We start from the raw sequence: 23,764 nt of genomic DNA, 5'->3' as shown, positions 1-23,764 counted from the left end.
AGGGGGCTGTCGATTCTTCACAGCGTGCGGAGATTGAAGAACGCACAAGCCCAGCCAGAACCAAAGATCTCGACTTCTAGCATTGGGAGAGGTGGAAGTCGCCATTACCGCATGATATCCGATTGGAACAACTGTGAGTACCAGGTCAGAGGGCTAGGGCTTGTGGATGGTCGGCTTAGGGCCTCCCCTTTAACGCCTGTCTATTTTCTCGTCCCTAGGGCCCTACCTGGGAACCCCTTGTTGAGCCTGTCGTGACCACCCCCAGATGACTACCTCTACCGCTCCCACTTATGTTTCCTTTCTTTCCCCTTGTTTTCCCCCGCCTGGTCCCGTGCATTGCGTAGGCCTTCTGGTCGCAGTGGGCGTGAGCTGGAGGGGGAAGGAAGGGATAGGCAACGTTCTCCTCGTTCCTGCTGGCCGGCTCAGGTTAGTGGGTTGTGTATATCCTACCACTGACACTCTGACCATATCGTGACAGTGTCACGCCAGAGCAGGAGCCAAGGCTCCCAGAACTGGTTTGAGCTGGACTATGCACAGGGACACCAAATGTGCCCAAGGTGCAGACTTTCAGGCACTTTGGAAGTGCACCCACCCAGCCCCAATACACTAAATCCTGTCTGGGAGGTGGTCACACCTCCCTGTGACAGGATGCCTATTGTGCTGCCTTCCTCTGCTTGAGCTTGACTCAGCGCTGTAAGGAAACAATAGCTCATGCGGATTAATACTTAACAATATAGTATGTATTCTAAAATAATGATCAAAAAAGAAAAGGGGATTGCGAGAGATGTCAGAAGAAAAGGCAAAGCCATACACGTTAGGTCTTTTTGTGAAGAATGTTCTTCGTTTATATTACTAGAATATTTACACAGAAAGTAGACATAAATACACAATACAAAATGACATTAAACATACAAATTACAAATTACAAATTAGTGTCCCAATGAAAAAAACCTAAACAAACAAATAACATAAAATGCGACATACAAACAAGGTTTCCATTTCTCTTTACAAAGGCAATCACAAACACTTAATAATTCAAATTAGCAACACTTAAATATTATAAGTGTTGATTTAGTGATTTGCCTATCGCGTCAGACTTGACTCAGCAGCAGGATGGCAGAAATGTGTCTCTGGTCGGCAGCATACATTTTGTGCTGTCCGGTTCGAGAAGGCTTACACCGGAAAGACCAGTGACCCCACGAAACTCGCTTCAGAAGAGTGGAAACAAACCTCCCACACCAGTTACTGGTGTGGAGGTATGATTCCAAGGTGTTTGATACCAAACACGACATGTTTTGTTTCAGCCCTTTTCGAGAAAGCATTTACCGCGAGGTTATAATGCACCTCTACCTATATGTCTGGCTGAGTCACAGACAACCCGGGAGAATGGTCTCTGAGGGCTGCGAGGGGTTTTGCTCATGCAGGGGCACCCTCTTACATAAAATCCAGCACCCTGCCTTCAGGAATGTTAAGGTCTGCTATAGGGGAGACTTATAAGTTTTAAGTGTAGTGACTTATGGATACAGTGAACCTATATCTAAAGTAAGTGGTGCAAGCACCAACTTACACAGGCTGCAATGGCAGACCATTAGTTCCATTTTGCATGGCATCTCTTAGGTGGCATAATACATGCTTCAGCCCAGGGGAGGCTTCTGGGGTACCTATGCCCTGGGTAAGTGTGTACCATATACTAGGGACTTTTAAGGGTACCCCAGTATCAAATATGGATTTACCAAAGTACATGGCATAACATTTTAAGGAGAAAGCAGATATACTGCGGTCCTGATAGCAGGATCCCAGTCAGACTAGTCAAAGCAGTGTAACATCAAGCAAAAAGTGGGGGTAACCATAAGGAACAGATCCTACTTTTCAACACAACCCCAACCCAACGTAAGGAGATGAGACTAACATTCCCCAGTTGAGTCTTCATGTTTTAAGTGGAAATATCTGGAGAGTCCATCTGCATTGGCATGGTTACTCCCAGGTCTATGTTTCACTGTATAGTCCTTCCCCTGTAGGCAAATGGACCATCAAATGTTTGGGGTTTTCACCCTTCTTCTGTTTTCGCCATAAGAGGGGCTTATGGTCTGTCCGAACAATGCAGCGAGTGCCAAACAAGTATGGCCTCAGCTTCTTCAGAGCCCAAACCACAGCAAAGGCTTCCCTCCCAATGGCTGACCTACGTTTCTCTCGGGGGGTCAACCTTCTGCTGATAAAAGCTACTGGTTGATCCTGACCCTCTGCATTAAGTTGTGACAACACAGCCACTACCCCCATCCCAGATGCATCTGTTTGGACAATGTTTGAAATACTCAGGACTTTGCAGAATGGGAGCAGTGCACATGGCCTGCTTGAGATCATCAAATGCCTTTTGACAGATAACCGGTCACTGAACTTTCTTGGGCATTCCCTTTGATGTGAGATCATTTAAGTGAGTCACTATGGACCCATAACCCTTAACAAATCTCCTGTAGTACCCAGTCAGGCCCAAGGAAGCTCTGACCTGAGTCTGGGTAGTGGGAGCAACCTAGTCCATTATGGTCTGGATTTTGCACTGCAATGGTTGAACCTGGACTCTACCCACAAGGTGGCCTAGGTATACAACCTTACTCTGCCCTATCTGACACTTGGTGGCCTTGATAATGAGGCCTGCTTTCTGCAGAGCCTCCAAAACATTCTTCAGGTGGACCAGGTGATCCTCCCAGGTAGAGCTAAATACAGCTATATCATCAAGATATACTGCACTATAGGCTTCCAGGCCTGTAAGGACTTTGTTCACCAACCTTTGGAATGTGGAAAGTGCATTCTTCAAACCAAAGGGCATCACAATAAATTGATAATGCCCACTAGGGCTTGAAAATGCTGTTTATGGTTTGGCACTCTCAGCTAGTCTGATTTGCCAATATCCAGCAGTGAGGTGAACTTTGATCAAGAACTTGGCTGAGGCCAAAATGTCTATGAGCTAATCTGCCCTAGGAATCCGGTGAGCATCAGTCCTAGTGACTGCATTGAGCCCCCTGTAGACCGCGCAAAACCTAATTTCTCTCTTACCACCCTGGGTATGAGTTTTGGGTACCAGCACCACTGGACTAGCTCAAGGGCTATCCGAGGGTTTGATTACTCGCAATTCCAGCATCTTTTGGACCTCAGTCCTGATGCATTCTCTGACTTGGTCAGACTGCCTGTAAATCTTATTTTTAACAGGTCCTGTGTCTACTTCATGGGTACACCAGGAGTCAAAGAACATATGCCTGTTTGATTGAGGACCTTCCTGCAATCAATTTGCTGTTGTTCAGTGAGGCTGCCTGCCAAGGCCACACTATCAACTGAGCCATCATCAGGGTTCTGTGAGAGGAGATCAGGGAGTGAGCCACTCTCTTTCTCCTGTCTCTCATCAGTAGCCATGAGCAAGTCCATATCTGCCCTGTCCACATAGGGTTTGAGCCTGCTTACATGGAGCCCCCTGTGGGGTCTCCTAGGAGTTCCAAGGTCTACCAAGTAGGGGACCTCTCCTTTTTGCTCAATATTAGTATGGGGTCCATTCCACTTTTGCTGGAGAGTGTCTAAGGCCACAGGCTCCAACACCCATACTTTCTGTCCTGGCTGATAAAACAGTCAGTACAGCCTTTTGGTCATGCAAAGCTTTTTGCAATTCTTGACTTGCCTCAAGGTTTTTGCTGGCCTTCTTCATGTACTCTATGTCTTGCTTTGGAGATTTGAGAGGTAACTCCCATCCCTCCTTCACCAAACACAAGGGAGCCCCTTACTGGATGCCCAAACAAAAGTTCAAAAGGGCTGTTGCCAACCCCCTTTTGTGTGACCTCTCAGTAGACAAAGAGAAGGCAGGGCAACAGGACATCCCATTTTCACCTAAGCTTTTCTGGGAGGCCCATGATCATGCCCTTCAGGGTTTTGTTGAACCTTTCAACCAATCCATTGCATTGTGGGTGATAGGGTGTGGTGAATCTTTAATTCACTCCACACTCCTTCCACATTGCAATAATGTAACTAGACATGAAGTTTGCACCTCTGTCAGTTAAGACCTCCTTAGGGAATTCCACTCTGGAAAAAATTCCCAGAAGGGCCCTGGCCACCACAGGAGCTGTGGTGGTTCTAAGGGGTATATCCTTTGAATACCTAGTGGTATGGTCCACCACCACTAGAATATAACTGTGCCCAGATGCAGTTGGAGGGTTCATGGGACCAATTATGTCAATTCCAACCCTCTCAAAGGGAACCCCCACCAAGGGTAGTGGTATTAGGGTGGGATTTGTGGTACCACCTGACTTACCACTGGCTTGACAGGTTGTACAGGAGCGACAAAACTCCTTAATGTCTTCTGACATGTGAGGCCAGTGAAAGTGAGGGACAAGCCTGTCCCAAGTCTTACTTTGGCCTAGGTGACCTGCCAAGGGAATATCATGTGCTAGGGTGAGTAGGAAGCACCTAAACATCTGAGGTTTGACTAACCTCCTGGTGGCACCAGGCCTGGGATCCCTACCCTCTGAATAAAGGAGTTCCTCATCCCAGTAGATCCTGTAAGACCCACTGATAGTCCCAGCAGCCTCAGCAGTAGCTTGCTGTCTGAGGGGTTCAAGATAGGGGCAGGTTTGCTGCTCCTGACTCAGATCTGCCGTTGAAGGGCCCCCTGTCCCCAATAACTCAACCTCATCAGGTTCCTGTTCATCAGGGACAGTTCCTGCACAGCGACTGGGGCCATCTTCCTCAAGAGACTGATCCTCTTTCTGAGCATGGGGGGAAGACACAGCCTTACCCCTCCTGCTCCTTCTCTTGGAAGGCACCTGGTCCATCTTTTTAGAATCTAGTCTGTTCAGTAGACATCGGTTTGGCCTGTGACCTAGTCACAGCAAACACATCTGTAGAGATGTCCAACATTTCTGCACATTTCCTGAGTTTCAATTCAGCCCAGGCTGAAGTCTCCAAATCATTGCCCAACAAGCATTCCACAGGGATGTCTGAGCTAACCACGATCTTCTTTGGACCAGTTACCCCTCCCCAGCTGAAATTAACTACTGTCAAGGAATGGTCTGCCCTGACATTGTAAGCATTGGTCACTTGGTACATCTCACCAAGTATGATCTGTTCAGGGCCCACAAGGTCTTTTGTCACCATAGTGACACTTGCACCTGTGTCCCTGTATGCTATGGCCTCATTACCATTAATTAAAAGCTGTTGTCTGTATTTGCTCAGGTTACTGGGACTGGCAAATAAAGTGGCAATATCCATGCCACCATCGCAGACAATTACAGCCTGAGCTGGAGTTCTGACTATGGCAGAACCTATCTCAGAGCCCAAGGTTAACCCTACTATTCCCTTGTTCCTTGTACAACCACTTGAAACTGTATTAGGGGGAGCAGTTGCCTTAGGGGCAGTAGTGGTTGGAGTTAAATCATTGGCCTTTGAACGATTGGCATCTTTTGTCCAATGGGTCTTTTCTTTACATAAGTAACACCAAGGTTTCCTCTTGCCTTTTCCCTTGTTGGATTGTGACCCCCCCAGATGCAGGTTTTTGAGGCCCTGATGAAGACGTGTCATCTTTACCTTTGTCCCCACCCTTATCTGAAATTTTGGCAACATGCTTCTTTTGGTCACCACCATTGTTCTGGTTTCTCGGCTTCACCCTGGTTCTGACTCACCTAGCTGCCTTCTTTCCCAATTCTTGGGCAGAAGTCAGATCAGAGTCTACCAGGTATTGATGCAAAAACTGATTTTGTCAACTATTAAGGATCTGCTCCCTCATAATCAAACTGTACAATCCATTGGAATCATTCACTTTGCTGCCAAGCAACCAGCCTTCCAGAGCCTTAATGGCACTATCCACAAAGTCTACCCAGTCCTGATGCTGTGCCTTCTGGGTGTCTCTGAACTTAATCATGTACTGTTCAGTGGTTAAGCCAAACCCATCAATGCGAGCACTCTTCAGAACTGAGTAATTGTCAGCATCCTCTTCTCTAACAGTGAGGAACTTATCTCTACCTTTGTCAGCAAAGGAGAGCCACAAGATAGCTGCCCACTGCTCTTGAGGGACCCTCTGAACTTTACAGGCCCTCTCTAAAGCAGTTATCCACTTATGGATGTCATCCCCAGCATGGTATCGCGGGACAATCTTGCTTAGGTTCCTATTGTCAAAAGAATGGTCCTTAACTCTAGGGACACAGTTGCTGCCACCATGGGACTCTGGTCCCAGTCTTTTTCTAGCTCTCTGGACTTCTAGGGACTCTTTATCCAGGGCCAATTGCTGTTGCCTGAGCCTAAACTTAGCTTTCTCAAGTTCCAGATATTGTCATGAGAGTGGTCCCTCTTGCTAAATACAGAGGTCCCTATAGACTGTCCTGAGCCATGTGACTCTGCACAGGGAGATCTAGATCTCTTTGGTAAACTCTGCACTCTTCCAGGAGAGGTGAAGAGAAGGCAATGTTGGCCTTTCCACCATCTCCCTGAAGATCTGAGTTGTCCAGGCGAGAATCATCTTGATCCTCCTGGCCAGGGTTTGAATCTAGGTCAAAGAAGGTGTCACCTCCTGACCTGTCTTCATTCCCTGCCCTCCCACTCTTTCTTGTTCATCTGACCCAGGGATATTCCTAAGGTCATATAACAGTAACACCTCAATGAGGCGTTGAGTGTTGGCATTTCTCCCTGTCTTCAGCTTTCTAGAGACACATGGCTTTCAATTCCTGGAATGTACACTCATTGTATCTAGAAGGCAGAGAACCACTGGTGGCTTCTCCTTTAGAAGACATACTAAGTGTGGTGTGATGCATGCACCTACCTAAACTAGTGGTTGGAGAAAGGGTGTGCTAGACCCTTGACTACCCAACCCCAAGTTCAGTAGAACTTACTTATTCTAAGCTGGTATTATATGTACCTAGTACTTTAGTGGTTTTCGGTTAATAATACAAAGATGTATCTGGTAAAACAATTGCAAGCTTGAATTCCAACCACTGCACACCAATGTGATAAGTTGGCCTGGTATATGTTGTCCACTAATTAAAGTGGGCACCTTGCACCAATCCAAATGACCCTTATGATGTATGAGGTCAAAGATAACCTTTAGAAAGCTATCCAAGTGGTAGCTGTGGAGAGCAGCCTTCAGGCTTAATCTTGAAGGAATGTAAAGCAGATTGTTTTACCAGAATATCACCTTTAGTATTAATCAAATGAAAGGAGAACCACATAGTAGTTATGAAAATATTTATTTATTTATTTATATAACACTCTCTAGTATCCTGAGGGTACAACACAAAGCACACAATACTTTAGCCAAGAAACAGTTGTAAGTAGCACAATACACAGGGAGCTCCAGGGGAGACCAAATCATATACTAAAATAGTGGTAAAAGAACCACGACTGGAGTCGAGACAGTGTCTAGGACACGTAGAATCGCTGAGACCCCAAGGAACCACCCAAGGTGAGTAAATAGGTTCATAACGAAGGACCGGTGCAGTGTGCTAATACGACGGCGGGCTCTGTACAATTCTATGGGAACGTCGCGGTTACTATTTTAAAGTTTAAGGACTCTTCTCGGTGGACTTCGAGGAAATCCTTTGGAATTTAGGAGGTTGGAGAGCCACCCCAACCGTGGATACCGAGTACCTGAGTCACCTATCCCAGAGGAGCCGGTTGCATAGGTCTGGAGTGGTGTTGGAAACAGCCCTAGTTTTCAATGGAGAGCTGCCAGGAAGGAAGAAGGCATCTGTAGGAACCCAAGGGTAGATTTGTGATGGAAGGAACATGAAAGCAGAGGGGACAGAGTCTGGGTCACTTCAGGGTGACCAGGGGCTCGGTAGACGAATGCCCACCGATGTCAGGTGCTTCAGGTGCGAAGAATGGATGCTTGACTCTGCAGCCATGAGGTCCAGGAAACAAGGACGACCAAGAGCTGGATGCGAGCTGTTCCACGTAGGATGTAGAGTGCTGAAGGGTCAGTGTCCAGCGGAAGCACCAACAAGCCTTGGCAACAGCAACTCATGCAGAAAGGTCAAGCAGGTTATGGTGTGGACCAGCAAGGTCCAGGGGACTCATCAAGCAATGGGGAGTCAAAGCATGTCTGGAGCAACCAGGGAAGCCAGAATTCAAGATGATCCTCAAGAGGACCCACAGGTTGAATGACCAGAAGACGCGAGGGGACCTCGAGCAAGATCACAAAGTACAAGCCCACGGAGCACTCGGTACGAGGAGGATGGAATTCTTTGGTGGAAATACTGCTCAGGGTCAGGACTACATGGAGCCTAATTCAGCAGCTCGGGAATCACCAACAAGCATATGCACTTGCAAAAGTACACGGTGCACAAGGGTTCGGGTTATGCGGTCCCCACGAGGGATAATGGCCTCAACTTGGTGAGTGGCAGCTCAACCTCAAGGAACTTTGAAAAACTTACCTCCTGTGTTTCTGGAGCCTTCGGAGGCCACAGGAGCTCAGGATCAGCAGACCGGTCAGTTGCGTTACGGTGCCTGCGGATGCAGGGGAGTGACTCCTTCACCCCAAGGGGGGATTCTTCAGCTGTCCTTAATGCTCCAAAGGTCCTGCACAGAGCCTGTATGGTGCAAGGGCACAGACAATGCTTTGGACAGAGAGGGGGACGAGGTCGGACCCAGTCGAAGTCCAGAGAAGTCCAGAGTGTTCAGACAGTCGAAGGTCAGTGGTTTCTTGGGGTCCTGATTAGCAGGATCCCAGTCAGACTAGTCAAAACAGTGTAACATCATGCAAAAAGTGGGGGTAACCATAAGAAGCAGATCCTACTTTCCTACAAGGATGTTACCGGTAGTCACGTTATTACAGTGGATACAATTAAGACATTTATTTGTACCCCCACATTTCTGGTTTATGAGTTGTGACTTCTTGGACAGGATCTCTTTTAAATTGTGAGATCTTGTGCATGCAAATAGTGGTCTTTGATAAAAAAGATCACGAAAATCTGATTCTAGTTGTAATATTTCCCACCAATTATTGATAATATGTTTGATCGTCTGAGATTTCGTAGAGAATATAGATACAAACACCATCCTGTTAGTGGTTGATCTAACCCCCATTCACCTGAAAACCAGGTACTGCGGGAACGAAGAATATCCCACCACTCACCCTGTGGCTCTACCCTTTATGCTGAAACTATAACAGACATGAGCGGAAAACACACCTGGGGAAGGTAAGTAAACAAGGGAACAAGGAAAGATAAAGGTCTGGATCTCAATATTACACCTTCTTCTGGGAATGTCCAGGGTATCTTGGGAGACAGGGAATTCCACAAGCGTCTTAAATAAAAGAACAAGAATAAAAAAAATTAGCACATAAAAAAGAATTGCCAACAGAATATCTACAGAAGTCTATAGAGACATTTATCACATCATTATGTGTACGGCTAACCCTCGAATAACTGTAGTAGGGTCCCACCAGAGATCCAAAGAGTAATTCCCAATAATCCAGTCCTAGTTGTTTATTAGAGTTTAAGGGAGGAGTCCTTCCATAGGGCACCACATGAACACAAGAGAAACAAGGGGAATACAGGAAAAAACAGTATTATAAAAAAATCCTTAATATATGAAAAATATTTCCCCAAAAGTGTTGAGTACTGAGAGGAATTCAGTTCATTGACCCACCACCACAACAAAAAAGCAACAAAAAGAAAAAGCAAAGAAATGCGAGATTTCTGGTGTACACAGACACCTGCTTACGTTAGAGAGTTGAGTCCAAGGGAGAAGAGTCCAAATGTACATGAAGTGAACAGAACAAAGAATTGCCCACAAAAGAGTCGCAGGAATCCAAGGAGGAAGTATCAGTGGAACGCTGACGGCGAGAGTCCTGCCAGGGTAGGAACTGGAAACAAAACCAAGCAGAAAGGATCGGGCGGGCGGCTCCTAAATACTCTCTGCCCATGTAACACAAACTTATCTGCGACTGCGAAGAGAGCGATTCAATTCAGCGGATTCGGGAATCAGAAGGTGATAGTCTCCAAAGAAAAATAAAAAAAGAAGAAAGACCTTGCAACAAGGTACAGACACAAAGGTGACATATTTGTTAGTAATCCAAAAACGGTGTATGCTGAATAAGTACCAAAGCAGGGTGAACCACGGGATGTAACAGTGGTCTCCTTTGATTCTTTACCAATAGTTGCTCTCGTGAAGTGAACAGGGCTCTACATTCATGTGCATCTAAAAGTTGTGCAGGGTATCCTCTATTCTCACAGCTAACTTTTTGTTCTGACAATGTTGTTTTGCACGTTATTTCATTAGCCTAGTTCTTAACAATTGCGAATTTGGCAGGTTACGCACTAGGCTCGGTGATTGGAAGCTTTGAAAAAGCAAAGCATTGTTTCTGTCCTTGGGCTTCTTGTAAACAGAACATTTAAAGCCAAGTTCTGATAATTCAATCCATACATCAAGGAATGATAAACCTGTCCTGCTGGTGGTATGGGTAAATTGTATCCTGGGATTCTTAGAGTTCAACATTGCAATGTTTGTATATTACGACATTGGAGAACACCACAATGCCCTACACATGACGAATGGCTTATTGAATTGTATAGAATAGCATCATATGAAAAACTCATTTATAGATTGCAGGACAATGTTGGAACTTTCATCCAAATTTGGAACCCCTTTCTAGCCAATACAAATTCTATTTCTGGTAATATTTCAGATTTTTCTTCTAATTAGGAAATACAATAAGGGAATCACTTCTTTTTTCATTTCCTTATTAATTCATTACCATCATTATGTATATTCATGCTGTTGATGTTATCATGAGGACTGATGATTCTTTAGCCAGTAACACAGTACTTTTAATTAGGACTTACCGTTCACCTATTGGAAATTGTTGAGTTAGTGGGAATAGCTTCACTTAAAATATTATATTTGTATGACATTTTCGCTACAATCTTCCAACTATCTATAATACATGGTTTACTACATAATGTATACTATCTATATCATCTCCACCCTAGTGCACCTTTCCTATTCCTTCCTTTCCAGTTTTTATGAGTACCTTAGCTATTGTATCTTTTGATATCTTTTTTATATTTAGAACTCTGAGAAGTTAATATTTCACAGTAATTTATTGTGTGGCTATATTTTGATTTGTTTATACTCCTTTTTTAATGTATTGTTTATAAACTGACATGTAGTTCTCAATAAAATATAACAAAAAAATCAAAAACATTGCAATGTTTTTAAGTAGCAATGTTTATGTATTCTTCCATACCAAAAAGACATTGTCTATGTAGAGGCATAGGAATACTAGATTTTTTGACAAGTCTGGGTTATTTAAAATGTGGTTTTGTGAAAAAATTGGCCATGTAGGTATTGGTGTATGCTGGGGCCCCTGCAAAGCTCATCGAAGTCCCGCTCAGTTGAAGGTAAAACTTGCTGTTCCATTCAAAGTAACTGTGATGCAAAGATAAGTGAAGCAATTCAAGAACGAAAACTTTATTTGTACCTATCGTTGGTTGTTGTAACAGTGCCCATTCAATTGCTTGTAGACACTCTTAATGTGGAATGGATGTATATGAGACGACAACATCGATGGTGCACAGTAGCCATTCCTCATTCTCTTCAGGAGCTAGAGCTCTCAGACTTTAAAAAAAATTAGTAGTGTGTTGGATATATGTATGCAAAGATTGCACGAAAGGTTGCAGATGAACGTCAATGAATTTGCCTATGGGATCAATTAGAGAACCACATCCAGACACTATCGGTCAAAATGGAGGATTAGTCAAGGTCTTCTGGATCTTCTGGAGCATATGGAGTTTAGGTCTTCTAGGAAATTGTGTCATGAAGTATGCCTTGGTCCTCTCGTCTATCCAATCCATGTCCAATGCCTTTGTCAATATCTTTTGTAATAAAGCTGTGATTTCTGACATGGGATCTGAGTCCAACTGTAGGTACGTGGAAGGGTCTTGCACATGTTTATTGACTTTATCCTATAGAAAGTTGAATCCATTACCACCAAGGCACCACCTTTGTCTGCTTTAAAAAAAAACAATATTAGGATTCCTTGCTAAGCTGTGCAGTGTACTGTTTTCTACTCAATTGAGATTCAGCCTGGTGTTGTCTTTGTTTTTGTAATTTAATCTGCATAAATCCTTGAAAACTAATTGCTCAAAGGTAACCAAAGTTTTGTGGGAAACTGGAGCTGTAAAAGTACTTTTCGGTTTGAACAATGGTGATATGGGACTGTCCGGTGTTTTCTCTTGAACCGGAACAGTGTTTTCAAAATAATTGCTTAGTCTGAGGATTCTCATGAATTTGTAGAACACAACTTCAATTTCTAAAGTGCTTCTATTGTAAGTCAGAACGAAAGAGGTGCCTTTGTTTAGTACAGCTATTTGTGTAGGAGTCAGTGAGATGGAGGAGATGTTGATCGCTAAACTTTGTTCTGGCTTCTGAGTCCCTACTTTGTTTACTCTTTTTCCTCTCCTAGTTTTTTGTGATGGCCCAGTGGTTTGTCTCCAATTTGGTCTGGTGGTTGTCCCCTGTCTCGATATTGTGACAAACAGATACCGATGGAGCATGGTCTACGTGTTCTATATTCTTAGTTATCTCATGGGCAGTTGCTGTTCGAGATGTAACAATTTTCAGAGAGACTCGTGCGGTGTCAGTGTCTTTATCAGAGACAACGCTGTCTTCAGATGTTGTGTTGGTCCTCGTGGTAAATCTTCTTTGGGCATACCCTTCTGCCAGAGTGTATGTTTTATTGAGTTCATAATCGATAGTGTCAGGTTTAAATTTCCTTAGTTTTGTCTCCTTGTTTCCCATAGATATCTAATTTTTTGTTAAGATCCTCCAGGAATTATTTCCAATTATTTTCTTCCATCCTGCTAGATAGATTGTGTTTGACACTATCAATTTCATCTTCTAATTCATGGATGGTCTGTGAGAGTTCTTTGATCAATAGAAGAATGAGGTCCAATGAACATTTGTTTAGGATTGCAAACCATTATTCCATGTACACTCGATTATGTTGCAGTCTGTAGAGCATGGGTTTGATAGCTAACCTTAGTCCTCGGGGTATACGTTTCACTTTGTGGTATTGAATTGAAATAGAGGCGTGTAAACGTTTATTGAGTTTGTGACGTGTCAAATATTCTAATTGTTTTAATTGTTGCAAAATCAAACCATTCTGTACATTGAAACTTGTGGTTTCTTGTATAATAACATATATTTCTGTTGCTTGTTCTGCTGTGTACGCTTTGGTTATCGCTCTATTCTCAGTGATACTTGCTATAGTTTCAAACAACAATAGTAAGGTTTTGATGTTCAAATCCTGAGGTAGGCAGTTGAGTTGTATAATTGAAATGTGTGGATGAGCACGCCTATTTTGAAAACATTGTGCTAATGAATTGAATGAACAATAAACAAGATTAGTGTGCTGTGCTCTCAAGTGTCTGCCTGACACTTTGAATCCTAAAGGCCTTAATGACAAGATAGAGATGGAATGTTAATTATAGGAAAAGGCATCCCAGCTATGTCAAGCCACACCAACTACAATCTTTGTCTGCCATATAGTTCTGATATTAGACATATATTGCCTGCTTAGGCAATAAGATTACTCACCACTCTCGATCGACTAACACTTGCACCACACTGGTATACACTCTGTTTATAGTGGTACCATCATTATATTCACTCTATAGATTGAATAATACCCATGAATCCTCATCAGCTATTGGGTGTTATAATATATTTTTGTTCATATTTTTGTTGCTATTTGTGGTTGTATCACTGGGCGATATAGATGCGGTAAAAATACAAAGGTGTATCCTGGTGAGTCAACACATTTACTAACACTAATATTTGTTTACCCCCTCCAGTTGGCCAAATTTAGTTTCCTATTGAAGATGGTCATGTGATTTTTTTCATTGTTTTTGTTTTATGTTTTCGTGGTTTCGTTGTGTCCATCATGTATTTTTGCGTTTTTTTGTATAAATGTCGTGGTACCACCACTATGATTGCTCGTACTATTTTGCTGATTATTACCGGGGTTAGTAAACCCATGGTATTGTTACCATAGACAATAGAGTTGGTATTTCCTTCTCCAAGATGGTGCGCATAGTCACTCGAGCCAAGACAACTATTGAGCATCGCACATAGCCGTTCTTCCGGCTATATCATGTTTTCATTCATGTTGGCCCCTTTACTGGTCCATCGTGTAGTCTGTCCTGAGGATCCTTTCAGCATTCCAAAACTGGTAAACATTTGAACTATATTAATGTTCCCTCATGGCTAAATTGTTACGGGAAAACTACCACATGCCCGACTGACTTTCCATCTCTTTTGTCGCCAGATTCTTCTTTCCAAATTCGATGAAACGCTGTTGACAGGCAAATACCGCTACGCCCAGGGCTTTAAATGGGGGTGCTTCAAACGGGGCGTGGCAAATCCCTTAAAGGGGCATGGCCTATCCGAGTAGGGGTGTGGTCTAAATCAAGATAACTAGCATTGCGTGCTTAAAAAAATCATGAAGTCGCATCCAGCAAAGGATAATAAAATAGGCAAAAAGATATATTTATTTAGTAAGTATAAGCCATAAAAATACCGAACACTTTAAAAAACATGTAAAAATTATTTACATTACTAGACATGAATCTAAATTTAAATATTTGAATTTAGTGAATAATGCAAGACAGACATTATCGCCTGGTCAGATACCAAAGGAAAAAGTTTGCAACTTCACCCACCCCTCAGCTACTCTCTGCTAAATAATGGTCAATCTCTCTAACCTAGAGTGCTGCCCTTTCTATTTCTTCAAGGATTCTTTGTTGGTCTGTTTGTCCGTATCCCCAACAGCATCCGTTTCAGTAATATGGAAGTCTCCTCATCGTTTCAGACTGTTCAGTTCCACAAAGTCTCTAGCTAACTGTCACTGTTGGGCCCCATGCATTTGCAAATATCCTCTCCCTCTCCTGAATGCTGTATGCTAATTTTTTAATCACTAGTTTTGATCAAATATTAATCCACTATGCTCCTGTAGTTGGAATTGTTGTCTTTTTCCACATCGCTAACAGTTCTTGTTTTGCTGCTAAAGGCACTCAGCAGGGGCCTTGAAATTCAGATAATAAAGCGAAATGTCACTGTGGTTCGTTGCACTTATCTTTTGGACATTCACACGAGTATAACTATATTGGTAGTAAAATATGCTGGTACAGTAACTTCATCCGTTGCGAACGTATAGCATATATGCTGGTGTTCAGTAAACTACTTCTGATCACCCTCTTAGAAAAGCACTTGCATTGAGAACTTCTGTTTCCACTGAGCGTTGAGATGACTTAATGCCTGCATAATCCAGCCTGTGCTGCTGCAATGGAGCTTCTTAGATACAGCCAATATGTATATTTAAAACCAGCTGATTCATCAAAATGTATCTTTTATCCTTAAAGCACTGTTTAGTATGACCGAGTAACTTTCGTTTTTCAAACATAGTTTATTGAATATCTGGTGTCCTGAAACATCTGTTGGAAAGTCATTTTGAAAAGGGGAATTTGTTCTGCGGGACTGGACACACAGTACGTTGACACTCCATCGAGTGAGTTTGAAGCACACCTTATTCACATTTTATTGGTGATAATTTGGAATCAAGCAAGACCGTGTTTTATCGCTAAAGGGCCAGCGTAATGTGGGATTTCTCAGTTCTGCACCGGTTTCCGACATTTAACGCTCTTAAACTAAAGGATAACTTTGATTCACAACCTATTTGTTACCTACAGAAGTCGGGGCATACGCTAGTGATTTTGATTTTCGTAAACTTGTTAGAGTGTACTCCTTTTGTGTTCTTTTAATCTGTGTAGCGTCGTTCATATTAAGGAGGAACAGGCAGTAATCTCATAGCGTGGGGGCAAAAGTGAAATTTCAAACTAACCTTTTTATATCCTTTCCACACGGAAAATAATTTTACTTGTCGCCTATCTTGACAAATCCAGCATTTGTGGGCACCCTTCGGACTACTTTCAGAAGAAGCGTTGGGAAAGCCAATAGGTCTCGAACATGGGCAAGCTATTGGCTTTGGCAATGGGGTGGGGTTAGCAAGTGTGAGAGGGGTGGGGTGTTGGAGTTGGATAAGGGGATGATTTAAAAAAAAAAAGCACTGTATAGCGACCAACGCTGGCTGCCTAATAGCACTTTTTAGGTCGAAAAACTAATAGAGCTAGTAATGTTACAGGCGTTCATTTAAAGCGGTCCACTACTTTCGTGTTTGATTGGCACTATATAAATCTGCCCCCGAAAAAAAAAGCATTACCAAAGGTTTGCCAATGCTCTTTTTCTGGCGAGGGGGGAGACAGTCTGAAAGTAACAATGGGAGCGGTTTTGGAATTAAAATCGACTGGAGGTGAATTGAAAGCAAGGACCGGAGTGTGGAGGCCATCTGAAAGTTGTGACGGGAATTCTGGGGGGGGATTTAAAAACAACAACCGGAGGGTGGGAAGGTTTGAAAGCAACTACACCAAAATAGAACTTAAGTTTGCAATACACTTGGCACAAGTGAGTGCGACCCTATTCAATGGTAATTGGTGCTCATGTAAAGCAGACCTATCCCTTTGGATCGCATTTGCACTATATAAAGCTGCAAAAACACACAAGCGCCCGCGCGGCAGCAGGGAGAGAGGAGGGGCCTGCACTTACTTATCAAGATGCGGCTCCACAGGTGAGAAATATTGAAACCAATTTCCCCGACCCCTCCAATTATCCTATCTTCAGAAACGCGGTGTCCAAATCATTAAGTGTAGGTCGTGCTGGAGCAGGCTGCCTGTGGTCGTCTGCCTCTTGAGTTTTTAAACACCCCACGATGTCTTCACTTCCAAGGCTGGCACCACGACGGCGTTGCTCCTGTGCTGCAAACAGGAAAAGGAAATCCTGAGAGAAAATGGCTCTCTTAAAGGATTTTCCTTCCTCCAACAACGCTCACCTGGCATGACATCATGCCGTTGTGCCGTGGACGTCATGCCGTGACCGCCACTACTCAGTGAGGAAAATGAACATGCGCGGATGTGAATGCTCTCACGGCAGTCCAGGAAAAAAAAAACGGACTACCTTTGAGGCCCGAAAATAGAGCTCCATAAAGACCCCTTTCGAGGCCCCCCAAAAACACTGCGGGTGCTCAGACCCCGACAGACCCCCCCCCACTTAAAGCCCTGGCTACGCCTTTAGGTATGATTACCCATACACTCGGTCTAGTCACACAGCTACATAATATGACCAGTATTCCTAACATCTAACAGGTGTTCTTTTTCTAGGCACACTCCTGCTCTCATGTTATCTATTTTTTGGAGCATATGCACTACCTGTGTTTACGGGGAGTACCCAGCATTCTGACATCGTCAGAGGCTATCACTTAGCCTTCGGTTTTTCACTAGCCGTCCTTTAAGTGGAGGGCATTTAGATACCATTTCTTTCCTTCTTTCCTTTCAAGAATTAATTTAAGCTCAGGATTGGGTCGCCTCTTTGCCTCATACGTTGCTTCCTTGGCATTGTTTCACTTTCTGGTTTTAAGCACTAACGTCATTGTCTTGATACCCACCACAAACGAATTAGCATTAGGCATGGCAACGCTGAAGCTAACTACACTTTATGTTGTACGAATGTAACACGAAAAAGCATGCTTATCTAGATGTTGACATTACAGTTGATATATTTTGTGATTGTAGACCACTCTGATGCATAAGAAAATGTTATTTTGTTTTCATTTTAGATTTTCACCTGAAGTAGGAACCCTAGTCCAGAAATGCATTGGGCATATTGTCTGAAACTTCATGCGAAGATTTACGGAATGTTATGATTTAAGTTCTATTAAAATTATCCATATAATTTTTTGTTTACGTTGTACATTGTCATAAAAAATTGTTCCTTCTTGAGAGATAAACGATTCTTGAAAGATTGAACACAACAGTGGTTGATTGTCTAGAAATTAATTTGATTTATTGTCTTTATATCATCCGTGTTTTACACTCCTTTTCCAAGTTACACACAATAGCTTAGCCCAAGTTTTGTTCATAACATGTGTCAGGAAGACACCTGAGGGCGCAGCACACTAATCTTGTTTATTGTTCATGGAATTCATTGGCACAGTGTTTAGAAAATAGTTGTGCTCATCCACACAATTCAATTATACAACTCCCATGCATACTGTGCCACTGGAACCAAGCTGTACCTGGCTGATCAGCCCATAACTAGGGCGAAACTGGTCCTGGGTTGCTTGTGTGCTGGTTCAGGGAGGACCTGGCTTGGCAGTTCAGGTTGGACAGTTTCGATTGGAGCAGGGTCAAGAATGATTTGCATTTAGCTGGGTCCAAACCAGTGGCGAAGCAAGGGGGGGGCAGTCCGAGCTGGGCGGCACAAGTTTTGCCCCCCCTGCACTTACATGGGCAGCAAACGCAGGAATCATCGCCAGCACATCTTTATTTTTTAATTTTTTATTTTTTTAGAGTTTTATATAGTGCGAACTAGACCAGAGACATCCGGTATCAGAGCGCTTTACATGAGCACCAGTTTCAGATGGACACATTAATTTTTGTTAGGCACTGGAAGATTAAGTGATTTGCCCAGAATCACAGGATGTTGAGCGTCGTTGTCAAGACTCGAACCTGGTTCCCCAGCTTCGAGGTCGACCGCTCTAACAGTAAGACCACCCCCCCCCCCCCCACGCCTCCTGCACTCTTTAGCGGGGCCATCGTGGGGCGGCAATGGCAGGGACTGCCACGGGCGGCAAAGTGCCTAGCTACACCACTGGTCCAAACTGAGGTGACATGGTGTGCAATATAACGATGGCTTAGAATGCGGCTCGAGTGATTAACATTGGCTGAGATTAATTCAAGCATTCAATCCATCCCTGTTTTGTACATTTATAAAGCATCCATCAATGCTAACAATTACACCTTGCTCAAGTTTATGCATCTTTTTGGAAAGGCCAAGATGCAGAGTGGTAATGAAAAAACAGCATTATCTCATGCATAAAAATGAAAACAGAGAGCTGGTGCATCTAAAAATAAAATGCTACAGTGAGTGTTGAATAAATTCCTTGGGCATTCAAAGATAATGGAAGTGACAAAATTAACAATGTTAGCATCAATCTGATGTATTTTATATTACCTCTTAATACAAACTGGGAAAATGGGTTAGCACCAGTGAAGAAGACAGTTTAAACATCTGTCACAATCAGCAATGTGGAAATTATTGATAAGGGCTGCCACACCAGATTACAGGAATTTAATTAGGGTTGCCACCTGGCACATGTGTTTTAATGCCCTAGCTGCTACAACAAAATAGACAAAATCACTGAACGCTGGTATTTTTTCCCCTTATCAGTACACACTTCAGACAGCAAATATAGGCAGATAACACAGTAAAATGCGTTCTAAGAGCCACACAATGATCCCAGATTGATAGGTGAACAAAAGCAGGAAAGTCGTGTTACAAATCAATAAACACGTTTTTAAGTGAAGTTCTATTTCAACACTCTGTCCGTGCCTTTGCAGAATCCTAAACATGAACAAATGCACAGTATGTTTCCTTTGAAATGAGAATTGAAATCTGTATATAAATTGTAAGACAGCCTTATCATGTGGGGCCTGTGCATTGGAGCAAAAACAGTAAGCAGGCTGGTCGTTATCTCACCAAGAGTGTAACAGCAGAAGCCCTCGCTGAAGGAGCATCTGCTGTCTGCTCATAAATCACATGCTGTGTATGTTATGAGTACAGACTTTAAAAAAAACAAAAAAAACAAGCACTGGCAAATCCAATAGGTTTCATCTACACTAGAACTAGTAGCTTTGCCAATGTCTTTTAGCCATGAAGTACAGCAGAGTGGAGTAGAGTTCAGTGGAGTGGAGTGACACAGCTTGGCATAGAGTGGTGTAGAGGAGAGTTGCGTAGAGTGTCTTGGAGTGGTGTAGAGTAGAGTGGTGTAAAGTAGAGTTGTGTAAAGTGGATTGGTGTAGAGCGAAGTAGAGTGGAGTGTCATAGAGTAGAGTGAACTGACGTAGAGTAGATTGGTGTAAAGTGCTATGGCATAGAGTAGAGTTGAGTAGAGCAGAATGGCATAGAGTGGCATGAGGTAGGCTAGAGTCGTGTGGATTGGCATAGTGTAGAGGGGAATAGCGTATAGTGATGTAGAGGGGCTTAGAGTGGAGTGGAGTAGAATGGCTTGAAGTGGCGTAGATTAGAGTGGCATAGAGTAGGGAGTGGGATGCAGTGGCGTGGCTTAGAGTAGAATGGTGTAGAGTGGAGTGGCATAGAGTGGGATGAAGTGGCATAGAGTGCCCTGACATAGAAGGCAATAGTCAGAGTGCATGGTGTAGAGTAGAATGGTGCAGAGTGAATGAAGTGTGTAGAGTGTAGTAGTGCAGAGTTGAGAAGAGAGGCTTATAGTGCACTGAATTAGAGTGCAGTGTAGTAGAGTGGTGCAGAGTAAAGTAGAGTGGCTTAGAGTGCAGTGGCTTAGAGTGGTATACAGTGTGATGGTGTAGAGTGCAGTGGTGTAGAGTGCAGTGGCATAGAGTAGAGTGGTGCAGAGCAGAGTACAGTGACAGAGTGGAGTGCTTCAAAGTAGAGTAGTGTGGCATAGAGTGGTGCAGAGTACAGTGCAGTGGTGAAGAGTGCAGTGGTGTAGATTGCAGTGGCATAGAGTGGTGCAGAGTAGAATGGCATACGGTGCAGTCACACAAAGTGCAGTGGTATAGAGTAGAGTGGTGCAGAGAACAGTGCAGTTGCCTAGAGTGCAATAACAAAGTGCAGTTGCATAGATTAGAGTCATGCACAGTGGCGTAGAGTGCAGTGGCATGGAGTGGAGTATTGCAGAGTAGATTACAGTGCCATAGACTGCAGTGGTGCAAAGGCGAGTACCGTAAAGAGCAGTGGCATAAAGTGCAGTGGGTCAGAGTAGGGTGCATTGGAGTAGAGTGAAGTGGCTTTGAATAGAGTGGTGCAGAGTAGAGCAGCATAGATTGCAGTGGCCCAGGGTAGAATGCTGCTCAGTAGAGTGCAGTGGCCTAAAGTGAAATGGCATAGAGTAGAGTGGTGATTGGTGCAGAATAGAGTGTCGTAGAGTACAGTGGTATAAAGTACAGTGGCAGAGTGATACAGAGAAAATGTGTTAGAGAAATAATTTTATTATTAGATGGGGTGCATTTTAATTAGAAATATTTATAATATTTTTTGCATGTCACTTGATGCATCATTTTCATTTTGAATCTCCTGAAGGGTCGTATGTGGCTCAGCCTTCCCTGTGAATTTCGTAGCTCTAGCAACTCTACCACTTGCACAGTTTGAATGCCTGGGAAAAGCTGCATCCATGGTCAATAAGATTAGAGGGGGCGTGAGCTTCAGATTTCTCAACAATCACACTGGGATATCTTGTTAAAACACAATATATGAGTGTTAGACATGAGGGGGGCTTAAGTGGCAGTGGAAAGAGAGAGAAGGGTGTATTGTTAGGGGCACTCATAACAAAAAAGTTTAAGGCTTTCAAAACAGAGACACGAGCAAGTGTGTGTTTTTGTCAGTGTGGGCATGTACAGAACCAGGTTAAATCTGACAGACACTTCACCATACCCAACTGAAAGCGCTATTCTCAACTATTTACTAAAGAATACATTTTTTTTGAGGGGTGTAACACCCCCAACCCCCCCCCCCAAAAGATACGCCCCTAGCTGCATCACAGAAGGTGTATTACACAATGCAGATTTATAAATCAATTTAGTGCTAATAAAGAAGCACACAGGCACATGCCTGTTTGGCCTAAATTGGAATCCCAAGTAACTATTTGGTCGATTTTCCTATTGAAGTTTCTGGAACAGTTACGTAGATTGTGTTTGTAACTCTTTTAGTCATTGCTAAATATCTTGGTGTATATCTATTATACGTTTTGTGCTGCCCTTCGTTTTGCAAGGCGATGCAGGGTGGCGCAAAACTAGAATGATCGTTATCAAGCCACGAAAGGCCACCCTGCGTGGCTTTATAAATCTAGTCTAACGCAAGGCAGCGCAAGTCACTGCCTTGCTTTACACTCAGTGGTGAGGGTGTTACATGAGTGGAGCACGGGTGTTCCCACTTATCCACCCATGTATTCTGACAATTTCCAGATTTACCAGGAGTGGCAGACCTAGGAATTCATCAGAATTGTACGCCTCCTCACCAGAGGCGCAATGATGAGAAATATCTTTATTACTCCTCGTTGTTTCCTCTTTGTATGTATGCTGCATTCTGCAGCACACACAGAAAGAGGAAAATGCCTCTTGCGATTGTTTTTGTACAAGTAGGTGTCCCTTCCTGCACAAAAACAATCCTAAAACTCCAGTATTGGATCTTTCATAGATTCACATGCTTGAATCATCCGTGTCGTCATAGTGGGAGTTTCAGTATAATTTTAAAAGCAGTAGATAACACTATCATAGGCACAATGCAATGAGCAGTCACTGCAATAGCCTATCTACCCTCTTTTGTAAAAAAAGGACCGAGCTTAAACAACAACCAATAAGGCGACAGCACCCTGTAGAACACTCCAGAGAGAGGCTGAGTTCCTCAGATTTTCTACCTCACGTTGTGTGACAGGGAGTCTCCCTGAGCTCTGCTCAGTTTTTTTCCTCAAACTTCATATATCTTCTAGAAAATATTGGATTCTTCAAAGAAAAGTCTCTTTAGGTCGTGTGGAACATGCGGTAAGACTAGGCTCCAAGCTGAAGTTCCCATAAGAACTGTATTTACTGTTTGTGTCCCCAAGTAAAGGGCTGCAAATTTTGTAGGACTTTCTCAACCAAAACCCTTGAATATAGATAGGGCAGGTTGTTGATTTGGCTGCAGTAAATCTGGGAGGGCGTGGCCACGGGCGTGCTGGAGTAAGATGAACCCCGGGGCCCGTTATGCTGAAGTAAAGCACTTTGGAACAGCGGCAGCTGACTGGGAGGCTTGTCCCGGCTTCCGGAACCAGTGGGGCTTTAACAGCAGGCGACTCGTGCCCCGATTGACCGGATCCCTCGCACAGTGCGGTGGAGATGTCCCACGGAGGAGAGCTGTGATCAATGGTCGCCATTTTGTTGCTGGTCGGTGAGAGCCCGCAAATGGGCTTGTGGAGGCGACAGCTGCGCCTAGATACCCTGGGAGCTCTCTGACCTTTGCTGCGGCATCCCCCGGGACGGTCCACACCCATGCCTGAACTACCGGGTGCCCGCCTGTGGCGGGCTGGATGTGAGACCCTGGGGGAGGATACGGCGGCCGCCATCTTACAGCAGATCTGTGGCCTGTCTTGGCTGCATTCGGGCTGAGCCCCGGGAGGCTGGGACCCTGGCGCCGCACAGAGGTGAGGCCTTCTGCGATGTGTGTGAGAAGTTGGCCTGGTACATGCTGTCCACTAATTAAAATGGGCACCTTGCAAAAGTCCAAACGACCCTTATTGATGATTAGGTTAAAGCCAACCTTTATTGAAAGCTATCCTAGTGGTAGCTATGGAGAGCAGCCTTCAGGCTAAGTCTCGAAGGAATGTAAAGTAGCTTGGTTTAATAGATTATAACCTCCTGAATGATCAAATGAAAGGAGAACCACACAAGGAACATATAAAATATATGTATTTATTACTAAAGACTCTCTACTAACCTCTTTATGAGATTAGAAAACAAGACACATAATATTAAAGCACTAGAACGACAGTAAATAGCACAATAAACAGCGGACTGCAGGGGGAGACCGAACCATGTACTAAGAAAGTGGTATAAAAACCACGACTTGACTAGACACAGTGCCTAGAGCACGTAGAATTGCTGGGACCCCA

Source organism: Triturus cristatus, chromosome 6 (assembly GCF_964204655.1).
Source record: "Triturus cristatus chromosome 6, aTriCri1.1, whole genome shotgun sequence".
In the NCBI taxonomy this organism is placed as follows: domain Eukaryota; kingdom Metazoa; phylum Chordata; class Amphibia; order Caudata; family Salamandridae; genus Triturus; species Triturus cristatus.
Note: the sequence above shows the minus strand (reverse complement) of the source record.